This window comes from Scyliorhinus torazame, chromosome 9 (assembly GCF_047496885.1).
Source record: "Scyliorhinus torazame isolate Kashiwa2021f chromosome 9, sScyTor2.1, whole genome shotgun sequence".
NCBI lineage: Eukaryota > Metazoa > Chordata > Chondrichthyes > Carcharhiniformes > Scyliorhinidae > Scyliorhinus > Scyliorhinus torazame.
This window is the reverse complement of record NC_092715.1, coordinates 99,813,316-99,826,928: the sequence shown is the minus strand read 5'-3', so window position 1 is coordinate 99,826,928 and position 13,613 is coordinate 99,813,316. Positions and strand designations below refer to the sequence as shown.

Genomic DNA, 13,613 nt, shown 5'->3' with positions numbered 1-13,613 from the left:
CAGGCTTCAGTTTAATATTTTGTGTGGAAAACAACAACTCTGGCAGTGCAATACCTTCTCAGTGCTACACCTAAGATTAAACCTGGAATGTGCTCATGAACTGGTTCCAAAAGTACAAAATTCCAAACTAAATTTCAAAGGGGTATAAAGGTAAAGTGAATAAGATTACACCGTAAAGCTTTCCTCATTCCATAAAGTATATTGGGCTGGATTCGCCATTCCTAAGACAAAGGGCTGGATTCTCCGATTCTCAGGCTATGTCTTGACGCCGGCGCGGGTACGGTAGCCTTTCGCGACCAAAGATTCGGCACAAAACGGCCACCGATCCTCCATTTTGTACGGGCCCGACTGCAAAATAGTGTCTCCCCCTTTGGCCGGCTCGCGAGCCCCGGACCGCCACCCATCAGTGCCCGAGCCCCTGCCAAAGTCTCCCCTGCCCGCGCCCCTCCCGCGACTGTGGCGGCGCTGGACTGAGTCCGCAGCCGCCACGCTGAGTTCCCGACAGGTAAGACCATGAGAGACCCACACCTTCGGGAACTCGGCCGGTCGGGGGGGGTAGCATTGGGGGTGGGCCTCAGGGAACGGCGTTTTGGTGGGGGTGGGGCATTGCAAAAGCGGCACCGCCCCCGATTTCATCGGCAACGGCGATTCTCCGGCTGATCGCCGAACGCGATTTCAGCGTTGGCGACCGGAGAATCCCGCCCAGAGTTTTGACACCGGGGCAGGATTTATGGACTTCCAAGACAGCTAAACTGGGGGCGCACCTGGACCGATTCAGTGACTGTTAAGGAGCTAGCATCGGCGCCACGTGGAACACAATCGATTCCAATGAGAAACGGTGCTGGTTTTGCGATTGACACTCAGGAGGCTGACAAACTGCAGCCGCATATATGGGCATCACGGTAGCATAGTGGTTAGCAAAATTGCTTCTCAGCTCCAGGGTCCCAGGTTCGATTCCCGGCTTGGGTCACTGTCTGTGCGGAGTCTGCGCAGTCTCCCCTTGTATGCGTGGGTTTCCTTCGGGTGCTCCGGTTTCCTCCCACAGTCCAAAGATGTGCAGGTTAGGTGGATTGGCCATGCTAAATTGCCCTTAGTGTCCAAAATTGCCCTTGGTGGCCCAGTCCCAGAAGGTGGTGGCACAGTCACAGCCTGATGTGGCACAGTCCCAGATGGAGGTGGTCCACTCCCTGTGCTCCATTGCTGCGAGCACGCAGACTCTGGTTGAGACGACAGCGGCCTCCAAGATTGTAATCAACAGGTGGCGGGAGAGCCTCAGAGGTTAGCTCTGCTCACACCCTCGTCCCATGAAATAGCCCAGGTGCCATCGCACACCCCAATGGAGGAGGAGGTGATGGGACCCATGCCAGTGACTCCCGCAGGGGAACACCACACAACCTCAGACTTCCCCCGCCCTGTCACTGATGCATCTGGTGGGCAGCGGGCAGAATAGGGTGGCACTATGCCACCTGGGACACCCGAGCAGCAGCCGGGCCCATCTAGACCATGTTGCCTTCGAAGACGCCCGCCAACAGAGACCCAGGTCGCAGGGCGGGAACCACAGCAGGCCGCCTCCATGCCTGATGTACCGTCTGGGGATCTACCTAGGTGTAGTGTATGTGACAATATGTGTATTGTAAGGATAATGAAGGGTTAACAATTTACTGTAACTACATCCAACCACTAGATGGCGATCAAGCACATACATGTGGATCACGTGACACTCTTGATTCAGGGAGTAGGTTGTTAGGCGAGATAGTGGGGTAATCGTCTTATCAGGGGCTCTGTAGTTAGTATCATAGTTTTAGTCAATCTGTAATCGTTAATATCTTAGCAAGCAAGACAAATCTATTTATTTTGTAGTGTAAATAAATTAGCTTTGTTCAAAACATACCTTGATTCTCTTTGTGAGACACTACACTTAGAAGCCAACCTCATTAGAAATCAAAGAACATCACACCGTAAGGGACCGTAAGGGCAGAAAATTAGACACCAGTTAAGTTGGCACGGGTGCAGGGCACAATATAGCATTAGGGGCTAGGGCACAATTCTGTATCTATGTTGTCACATTAAAGACCTGTTCACAATGTTACAACCTGCCTCGTTGCTCTGTCAGAAGGATGTGAGGAGTGGGCTGGTCGGGGCTGGCCAGAGAGGAGGTGTGGGAGGCAGGGGATAAATGGCGGATGTTGGGGTTGGGCTTGGCTCAGGGACTGCAGTTCAGCCGGTACTCACACCTCCAGTGTCCCACTGTCCCCAACCTCGCCACCCCAGGGATTCAATGGGACCCTGTGATGGAATGGTCAGCTCACATGCCGGGTTCACCCAGGTGGACGGTGGAAAGTGCTACCGGGCAGGAGTCCGACGTTGTCAAACGATGCTGAGCACCAGAGATCATTGCAGAGTGGGATGTCATCATCCTCCATCCCCTGGACCAAAGGGACCATACTCGCTGTTACTGCCAACCCAGGTACCCACCCCATAGTGCGACAGGTATGTGTCACGGCGGGGGTTGCAAGAGGGGGGGGGGGGGGTTGGGCCTGTACCCCAGGCCAGTTCTCCCAATTAGTTGGTGAACTTGGAGGTGACCATAACGCACCATGCACATTGGCCCTGCCACACACATTGTGTGGCCTCCCATGCCTGCCCAGACCCCATGTCCTGCCCACCCCACATCCTCCTCGGCGGACGAGGACTAGCGTTCATCCTCCTTCTCCAACACGTCGCCCCTCTGTTGCGCAATGTTGTGGAGGATTGGGCAGGCCGCTGGCATCATACTGGAGGGCCCCTCCAGAACAGTCCAGGCGCCTGCAGGGCAACTTCAGGAGGCCCCAGCACCGTTCGATTAAGTCCCTGGTCGCGCCATGGGCATCGTTGGAGCAGGTCTCCGCGTCAGTCTGTGGCCTCCAGATAGGTGTCGTCAGCCACAGCCGCAGCAGTTAGCCCTGACATCCAGGAGCCAACCCCCAATTTGAGGATGGGATGGGGGGGCAGTGCCAGCGCCTCGAAGAGGCCGGGGATCGTCAAGAGTGCCAGGATGAAGGGGTCGTGGACACTGCCTGGGTATCGGGCACAGAAGTGCATGATGCTCATCTGATTGTCACACACCAGCTGCATGTTCATCGAGTGGTACACCTTTTGGTTTGTGCAGTGCGGCCTGTCATCAGCAGGTGCACGTAGTGCAACGTGCATCCCGTCGATCACCCCCTGGACCCGGGGCATCTCAGCGATGGCGGGGAACCCCACTACCTGGACATCCTGGAGGATGTATTGTGCCGACTGGGCATTTAGGGCCTCCGTGATGGAGTGGATGCAACTGTGCACCTAGCGCTGTAAGATTCCAGCAGGGTCCCCACTCAGCACCTGGAAGGATCCCCATGGCGTAAAAGCTCAGTGTGGCCTTCACCTTGACAGCCACTGGGAGCGGGTGTCCTCCCCTATTCCTCCGTGGTGCCAGGTGCGCCATGATCTGTCAAATATGCTGCACTGTGGCTCTGCTCAGCTGGAGTGTTCGACAGCATGCCCGGTCCAGCAGGTCCTCGAATGACAGGCGGCCGGCTCTCCATCCTCAGCAGCTGTCTCCTGTTGATTTGATTTGATTTGATTTGATTTATTGTCACATGTACCGAAGTACAGTGAAAAGTATTTTTCCGCGGCCAAGGTTACATACACAGTACGTACATAGTAGACAAAAAGAATAATCAACAGAAAACATTGACAGATGGTACATCGGCAAACAGTGATTGGTTACAGTGCAGAACAAGGGGCCAAACAAAACAAATACATGAGCAAGAGCAGCATAGGGCATCGTGAATAGTGTTCTTACAGGGAACCGATCAGTCCAAGGGAGAGTCGTTGAGGAGTCTGGTAGCTGTGGGGAAGAAGCTGTTCCTATGTCTGGATGTGCGGGTCTTCATACTTCTGTACCTTCTGCCTGATGGAAGGGTCTGGAAGAAGGCAATGCCTGGGTGGGAGGGGTCTCTGATAATGCTGTCTGCCTTCTTGAGGCAGCGGGAGGTGTATACAGAATCAATGTGGGGGTGGCAAGCTTGTGTGATACGTTGGGCTGAGTTCACCACACTCTGCAGTTTCTTGCGATCTTGGGCCGAGAAGTTGCTACACCAGGCTGTATTGCAGCTGGACAGGATGCTCTCTATGGCACATCTGTAGACGTTTGTGAGAGTCAAATTTCTTTAACTTCCGTCGGAAGTAGAGACGTTGTTGGGCTTTCTTGACTGTTGCATCAACGTGAGTGGACCAGGACAGACTGTTGATAATGGTGACCTCTAGGAACTTAAAGCTATCGACCATCTCCACTTCGGAGTTATTGATGCAGACGGGGGTGGTGGTGGTGTCGTGCTACGCTTCATGAAATCAATGATTAGTTCCTTGGTGTTTCCAAGATTTAGGGAGAGGTTGTTTTCGGTACATTGGGGCACTGTTTCTCTGGGGCACGCTCCGCTGCTGTAACTTCCTCCTCCTCGAGCAGCTCCACTCTTACAGCCACAGGGCATCCCCCAGGGCAACTAGGAGGAAGGCCACCATTGCTGGTTGTATTCCAATATCCATTGTCTGCAGTGGGTGAAAAGCTGGCATGTTAGCATGGTGCATATACCCATGCCCAACCAGGTCCAACGGGGTACACGGTGGCCCCGGATGGCACTGTCAGTCATGTCCCCCTCCTCTCCGCAACCCTGGCCCGGTCGGTGCCCATCACTGAGGGGGTCTCTGGCCCTGGCACATGACCCACTGCCAGGGATACCGTTGGCTGGTACTGCCCTTGCCAGTAGTGCGCTTCGTGGTCCCCCTCCAGCACCCACTCCCCCTCATAGGGGCTACTGTGGACGTTGCCTTGGTTGGGCTGCGTGATGCCGCGCAGGTTGGGTGCCGGCCGGTTGAGGGGGGTTGTATGGGGCAGAATGGGGTGCAGTGGTGGTGAGGTGGGGACACCCATACGGCTGGTGTCACTGCAGAACCAGGGACCAGGATCGTTGGTCAGTGGGGTGCGCAGCAAGATGGCTGCCTTGCAGGCTACGGCACTGTCGCTCCATACCTGGGCACCACCCAAGTCCCATGGGGGTTCACCCCGACCCCACAGCTCTTCCCCCATCACCCTCCCAGGGCCGGTACAGACTCAATGGGCCAAATGGCCTCCTTCTACACTGTAAGGATTCTATGATCAGCGACAGTGCCAATTTCACACTTTTTAAAAGCACAAGTGAACCTCGCCATTGAGAATTCACCCCAGTGGAGGCAGAGAATCGAGGAGGCCTCGGAGATCATCAGCTCAGGCCCGCTAAAGATATGCTAATGGAGTTTACTCAACGTGCGGAGTGCAATGCATTGACGATTTGGCATGAAACTGGCGCCCGCCACGATTTCAGCGTCAAAACTGATTCTCCACCCGATCGCGTTCCCCGACGGAGAAAATCCCACACATTGATTATGTGAAAGAGAAATCATCCAAAATGTCTGTCAAAATGCTTTTCATCTTTTCTCGCACAACAAAATTACATTGTTTCAAATTGAAATTGTTACACCACGAAAATGTTGTCATCACAATTATGTATATTGTCACAATAATGTGTCAGGCGTAATAGTGACAGTATTCCATCAAGCTGTGTATATCCTTTATTGTGGGCAATTCTTGCAATGAAAAGGTTTGATTTACAATTTTTACCTTAAATTGTGTTGGAATCAAAAATGCAAAGTTATAATTATAAAGCATGTAATATATTCAAGCTCAGAATAAGTGGTTCATTTAGGGATACGCGGGACTTTCCACAAAATCCACTGTGTGTTTTGTGGCGGCAGAGACGGCCCATCATTGGTTGGTGGCGGGATTTTCTGATCCCTTTGCTGCTGGGAAACCCGTGACGGGCATGAGCCTGCGGCGGTGGGACTGGAAGATCCCTTCAGCGCGAACGGCCGGAAAACTCCGACCAATAGACTTTCATTAAAAATGTATCATTTTATTTGAGAATAAGATTTATAAAAATAGACTTCTGTTTTGTAAGCAACTCATTGAGACAAATTCAGTAGTTTCCCTTAATAGTGCTGAAACTATAGTCGTAACGTTGGCAGTAAACACACACTTGCTCACCTTACATGATTCGGTCCGTCATTTCCTGTGCAGCGAATTAAGAAGGGCAGGCAGAAATTGCATGATGTCATCACACCTCAGGAACTTCTAACTACACATTGAGACTTGTTCTCAGCTTCTGCCTCACGTGTAATTTCTCTCTGGGTGTGAATGAATTCATAAAGTGGATTCATGGATTGGATCGTGCATTATCATAAGTAGATATAACAGACATTGCCCTATGACATAGTAAAATAATTCTAAATGTCACTGAAGTTCAAATCACAAAGTGCAGTATTAGCTCAGTTTGAACCACACAATACTAACCATGCAAGTTGAATGCAGGATTACGCCATTCGCCACAATGATGCCTGCAAATAAACAATAGTAAAGTCCATAGATGAATAAATAACGTCATAAACTCTACCAGTTAAAACATAATTATTACCACAGATGGAGAGCACCAAGGGTAGATAACACCTTCAGGTTCAAATAATGTTAATCTGTTTCAGCTTAATTTTGACAGTTTGTGAAATATTTTCTGGAATTCTCTGGCATTTTGCTGGCGATGGGATTCTCTCTTCCGGCTGGCAGCGCACCCCCGCCCACAGGTTCCCGGGTGGCTTCGATGGGAATTCTCATTGACAGCAGCAGGGGCAGAGAATCCCGCCGCCAGTGAATAGTGTGCCACCTCCTGCCACCGAGAAACACGCGGCTGTGAGGCCAAAGAATCCCGCCCAGAATCGGAACAGGGCAGGGGTGCACTGCTGGCGGAACCAGAGAATCCCATTAGCAGAGAATGGCCAGAGAATTTCGGCCTATAACTCTTCCTGACAGAGTAACCACATTGACAACATGTTGGCAACAGGTGAAAGACCCCCAATGAAAATAGGAAAATCTGCAGTCTGACCTGAAAATAAATGCAGCAAAACTCAAGACTTTGATTCAACAGCTGGAAATCACCAGAAAAGCTCCAGGACAGATGTGGAGGCTGAGGGGCAGAGAATAAATCAACTGTGCAGCTCAAGAAGGACACCGCCATAGCACATGGAGGTTGGTTGAAAATCCTGGTCAAAAAGCAGAGCATGCCGATAATGGAAGGGTGAGCAAACTTTTAAAAAGGCTTTAAAAAGCTTCAAGGTGGCGTCATGACAGGTGGCGACTGTGTGGTGAAAAAATTCAATCCTCCAGCGACTGCAAAGTTACTAACTGGCCTTAATAATCATTTTAATATTTTTTCCTGTGATTCGGAGAAGGTTTGCTACAACTTTGTAACTGGGGTGGGTACCTAAAAAACATCAATCAGTATGGAAAAATTCCAATTGTTGCAGCACCTATTTAAACATTTAATGCAAGGCCCTCCTGAGCTGAAAACATCAGCGGATCCACTTTGCCAGAACCATTTGGGCAGATGGAAGGGCCAGAATAGACACAGAATTGGGTACTATGGAGGAGATTTTTAAGATACAGAATTCCATCACGATTAAATAATAAATCAGTGTCTGAGCAAGTTAATGCATTTTGTATTCAATGGGTGCAGTTGCTGACGATCCGATAGCCACACAAGGCATTCATGAATCATCTGACAAATCTGAAGAAGTCAAAAAATCCTTTGACAGTTACTTTAATCTCCGGAATAACAACATTTTGGAAAGAGCAAAGTATAGTAGAAGGGTTCAATAGCTTGGAGAACCTAGGGAGGCCAACATCAATTATTTGCATAGGTTGGCAGAAGGCTGTGTATCTTAAGTCTAAGCTGGCATAAGACTGCATAGCCATTGGGGTGACTGGCAATACTCTTTCTGACTTGCTTCAATCCAAGAAGATCAAATTTGGAGAAGGTAATACAAGTTGTCAGGCAATCTGAGGTTTGTCAGCAAACAGATCCATATTAAGGGGGGAAAGATAAATCATAGTACAGAACACCCCCAGTTATGGTACACCTCATTAAACAGCAAAATGTGATAGAAACTCCAGGGCAAAGAAGGCCGTATACAATTAAAACTCAAGATGGTGGTAAGCTATGGCAGAGCTGTGGTTCCAAGAATCTTAAAAGGCCTGAACAATGACCTGCAATGTTTCCACTGTAAAAGGCTGGGGCACTTTGGGAAAATGTGCAGAACAAAAACATTTAAATATACAGAGGATCACATAGAATCATAGAATTCACAGTGCAGAAGAGGCCATTCGGCCCATCTAGTCTGCACCGGCCCTTGGAAAGAGCACCCTACTTAAGCCCACACCTCCACCTGATCCCCGTAACCCAGTAATTCCACCTCATCTTTTTTTGGACACTAAGGGCAATTTAGTATGGCCAATCCATCTAATCCGCACACCTTTGGACTGTGGGAGGAAACCGGAGCACCCGGAGGAAACCCACGCAGGCACGGGGAGAACATACAGACTCCTCACAGACAGTGGCCCAAGCCGGGAATCGAACCTGGGACCCTGGCGCTGTAAAGCAACAGTGCTACGATGCCGCCCCATGTAAATCGAATACAACTCAATAAGTCTGTGGTGAAGGAAGTCCACCTGATGTCCTTGATAGACAACAGCTTGACCAAGCTCTCTAAGAGTACAGCATTCTTGAAACTGGATGCCGACAGTGGCTTCCGACAGGTACCATTATTCAAGAAAATCAAAGTCTCTGATAACTTCTTTCACCCCATTTGTCAGATTTTGCTTCAATCCTTTGCCCTTCAGCATTACCTCAGCACCTGAGAATATTTCAGAGCACAATGTCAGATATCTTACAAGGCCTAAAAATATGAATGCTGTCCTTGCCCATGGAATGACTATCGGGGAATACAATATGAGACTAAAGGCTCTCTTGAACTGTTTTTAGAAAGTAGGTTAACACTGAACGATAAGTGCAAATTCTCTATGGCCTCCATTCAGTTTTTAGGTCATATTATCATAGAATTTACAGTGCAGAAGGAGGCCATTCGGCCCATTGAGTCTGCACTAGCTCTTGGAAAGAGCACCCTGCCCAAGGTCAACACCTCCACCCTATCCCCATAACCCAGTAACCCCACCCAACACTAAGGGCAATTTTGGACACTAAGGGCAATTTATCATGGCCAATCCACCTAACCTGCACATCTTTGGACTGTGGGAGAAACCGGAGCACCCGGAGGAAACCCACGCACACACGGGGAGGATGTGCAGACTCCGCACAGACAGTGACCCAAGCCGGAATCGAACCTGGGACCGTGGAGCTGTGAAGCAATTGTGCTATCCACAATGCTACCGTGCTGCTGGTTGTGAGCAACAATGGCGGGTCTCTGTTAAACAAAGGCAACCAGTGAATTTCCAACCCCGTCATCCATTCCACATCTCCAAACATTCCTGGGCATGGCAAATCAGCTCACAGGATTCGTGCCAAATATGGCACAAGTCATGAAGCCTTTGTGGCATCTGCTGAAACAGGCCCAAGCATGGTGTTGGGGTATAAACCAGGAGAATACATTCCATCAGGTCAAAGATATGCTGGTACACTATGACTCATCCCTATTAACCAAAATCATAACCAGGAGTCCTTGGAGTAGGCAGACCATGAAGCCAATCAACACATACACTAATTTGATGCCATTTTGGGGCTAAATGCTTTAGCTAATACCCTCTCTTAATCTTGCACCACTCAACACATGTGCAGCATGAGGAAGAACCCTTACCTCTGCCATTTAAAGGGACCATTAACTACTTTCAGGTTAGTTGCAAATTAATTTCTACTGACTCTTGCTGTGACTGAATTAGTGTTTGGTGGTTTTCAGAGTTGTTTAAAGTTGCTAATCTCTACAGGGGCTGATGCTGAAGGACTTCTTCCTGACTTCAAGAATCCTGCGCAAGCCAGTTGCTCCGAGACATGAGTGCAGTAGTAGGCATTCCCCTTAGAATACCAAATTTCTTGGAGAATGAGCAGATCCCTCGCAAGGCACATTTGTTCGCAAAGTTGCTTCCCAGCTCCAGGGATCCAGGTTCGATTCCCGGCTTGGATCACTGTCTGTGCGGAGTCTGCATGTTCTCCTCGTGTCTGCGTGGGTTTCCTCCAGATGCTCCGGTTTCCTCCCACAGTCCAAAGATGTGCAGGTTAGGTGGATTGGCCAAGCTAAGTTGCCCTTTGATGCGACCATCAATTCACTCGAAGACACGTGGAGAAGTAAACCGTGGTTTTAATCAGCTTAGAACTGAGCCTGCCTGTGACCGGTACAACACTGAAGGCGGCCCCGCAGATCAGCAACTCTTATACTTTGTGTAAAGGGGGTGGAGCCATGGGTGGAGCCATGGGCAGAGCCCGTACATGCCCCAACATATCCCCTGTGGGTGAAGCCACACAATGGCCCATAGGTAGAGCCCACAGGGTTAATAACATAACACAGTGCACTGGTGAATTATCAGTAATTATACATTCACCACATTCACCCCCTGTTTAAAAATGAAGTCCGGCGGAGGTGACGGGCTCATAGATTCAGTCGGCCCGGTGCCCGGATCGTACGTTGCGACCGCCGAAGCACTGGTGTTGCAACCGCTTCGGGTGGCTGTGGAAGTGGGTCCGGAGTGGGCACAGGCGTGGACTCCAGGAGCGGCTCTTCCGGAGCTTCGTTCCTGTGGACCGGTGCGGCGGGTGGGAGGGAGCGCGGGAACCATATAGGGTGGGGGCGCTGAACATGGGAGGTTGGATGGGACATAGTGTGGGGGATGCAGTAGTGGGAGTGGTGTGGAACCTGCGGGGGGCAGGTCCCGGAGGGAGACGGTATCTTGCTGGCCATCGGGGTGTTCGACGTACACATAGTGTGGGTTGGAGTGCAGGAGCTGGATCCTCTCGACCAGGGCGTCAGTCTTATGGCTCCGAACATGTTTTCGGAGGAGGCCTGGACCCGGTGTCATCAGCCACGGCGGGAGCAAGGCCCCTGAGGTAGCTCCCCTAGGGAAAACAAACAAACGGTCATGAGGAATCTGGTTTGTGACCATGCAAAGGAGGGACCTAATAGAGTGGAGCGCATCGGGGAGGACCTCCTGCCAGTGAGAAACTGGGAGATTCCTGGGCGGCAGGGTCAATAGGACGGTCTTCCAGACTGTCGAGTTCTCCCTCTCCACCTGCCCGTTTCCCCTGGGGTGAGAACTGGTAGCCCTGCTCGAGGCGATGCCCTTACTGAGCAGGTACTGATGCAGTTCGTCGCTCATGAACGACGAGCCCCTGTCGCTGTGGACATAACTGGGGAAACCAACCAGGGTGAAGACACGATGCAAGGCTTTAATGACAGTGGGAGTGGTCATATCGGGGCAGGATATGACAAACGGGAAACGGGAGAACTCATCTATGATGTTAAGGAAGTATGTGTTGCGGTTATTGGAGGGGAAGGGCCCTTTGAAATCGATACTGAGGCGTTCAAAGGGCCGGGATGCCTTTACCAGGTGGGCCTTATCCGGTCGATAGAAGTGCGGTTTATACTCCGCACAGATTTGCAGTCTCTGGTTATAGCTCTGACCTCCTCGGTGGAGTAGGGCAGGTTGCGGGCCTTGATGTAATGGGCGGGCCGGGTGACCCCCGGGTGGCAGAGGTCAACCTCACCATCATGAAGACTCAGCCAGCAGCTATATAGCAACCAGCTGAGGAAGAGGAGGGGGGGAAAGAAAAGGTGGATGAAGAAAGGGAGGAAGAGGAGAGGGAAGGGGAAGGGAGGAAGCAACCAAAGCAACCCCTTTCTGGTCATGTTCCTGTGATTCACTCATCCAATTACAATCTTCTTCGGTGATCACTCACTCCCGAGTGTGTTGTCCACCTAAGAAACTCCGTGTTACTGGTCATGGGTTCTGTGGGTCCTTGCGTGGCTTATGAGTCTGGTCCTAGAGCCGCATCTTCGACTACATATTAGCAGGTGTTTCCTGGAGGCGGGATCGGTCCTTGAGCTCCTTTCTCAGGCTCCTTTTCTGGCCCTCATCTTGCCGTTGCGTGTCATAGATATCATAGATATCATAGAATTTACAGTGCAGAAGGAGGCCATTCGGCCCATCGAGTCTGCACCAGCTCTTGGAACGAGCACCCTACTCAAGGTCAACACCTCCACCCTATCCCCATAACCCAGTAACCCCACCCAACACTAAGGGCAATTTATCATGGCCAATCCACCTAACCTTAAAGAATTGTGTCCATTCACAAAGTTCCTCCAAGTAGGTCTCTTCTGAGCAATTTCAATGCCAGTAAACACAACCCTAATCCTCATTCACCAATAGTCCCACACCTTAACTTCCCGAAGCCATCACAGTGGCCGTTTAGACAAAATGTAAAAATGTACCAAATACATTTTCCAAACCAAATATATAAACCAACATTTCATATTACACACATGATCAACTAATCACTCTTTCACACTTCCTTAGTGTCTGTCTTCCATGTGATTTTGCCTGGCCCAGTGCTCCTATGCTGGGCTGCGCCAGTGGCTGCAGCTGCAGCATGATTGTAGAAGAATGTTGATTTTCAGTGGATGATTTTGCCAGTGATCTTGCAGGACAACCTAAAACAACTGTAGAAGGCCCAACTTCAGACTGCATCATCTTGGCATGAGCACCAGTAACTTCAGCTGGCTGGCTGACAGGAAACAGCAAGGGCGCTGGAAGATTGGCAGTGGTTGAATGCTGCTATCTGAGAGAGGATAGCAGGTTTCTGCTCCAGGGAGCCACCACAACTCCCCAGGACAGTATCTTAGCAATTCTAGTTATCTATTGGAGGACAGATTGTTGGATTTCTGTGACACACTGTAAGCTCCTTTGAGCATGGCACCTCAGCCATAATGACAGCAGTCTGAGCTTGTGTAGCAGCAAGTTGAGCTTGCATGAGAGCAATCTGAGCTCCATGGCAGCACCCAGGCATGGAATGGCTTCTGTTTGTGCTGCAATGGAAGCTGGGACATTGGCCATCAGACATGGCATCATGGTTGCACCCACAATTGTTAACGGAGTTGGCCACTACTACAAGTTCTGCCAAAAGCACTGTGCCAAGTTGGTGCCAGATTCCTCCATATGTCTTGCATTGATCGCGACAACCATCCATCCCAGTACCTCTTGAGGTCCTTCTCGTTCCATGTAACTGGATCATAACTCTTCTGCTGTCTACCACCTGCAGCAACACCTCCAGTGCAATGCAGTGTTGGAATACCTTAGTCCTCTCTTCCCAATGTTGTACAAATGTTGCATTATGTTGTTCCTCAAGTAAAAATCACTTTTAGAATGACTTCTAGGACCTGCCTCAGCCACAATGCACCTCCCCTTTAAGAGGCACAGGCTGGATTTTTGTAGCTCAGGCTAGCTTTAACTTGTGCTCTCCACCTCAGGCATGCAGTCACTCAACAGATGGCTTGATACTAGCTGCATGCTGCAATCAGCAGTTAAGTAACAAGAACCACGAAGATTGTATGCTACTGGAATTAGGAGCAATGAGTGTGGGGTAATCCTACATCACAATTCCCCGAGCTTACCTTCTGGTCCTGGCCAATGTTAAGTCCAATGACATGAAAGACATATTCATTTTTCTAAT

General features: G+C 50.2%; 1 long non-coding RNA gene across 1 annotated transcript in view; it reads right to left on the bottom strand.

Annotated features, from left to right (window-relative positions):
• LOC140429393 (uncharacterized) overlaps positions 1-13,613 on the bottom strand; it is a 45,542-nt gene that overhangs the window by 7,107 nt on the left and 24,822 nt on the right. The window contains exon 3 of the long non-coding RNA XR_011949073.1: positions 6,407-6,450. This is a non-coding gene — a long non-coding RNA (uncharacterized lncRNA). The remainder of the gene's footprint in view (positions 1-6,406; positions 6,451-13,613) is intronic.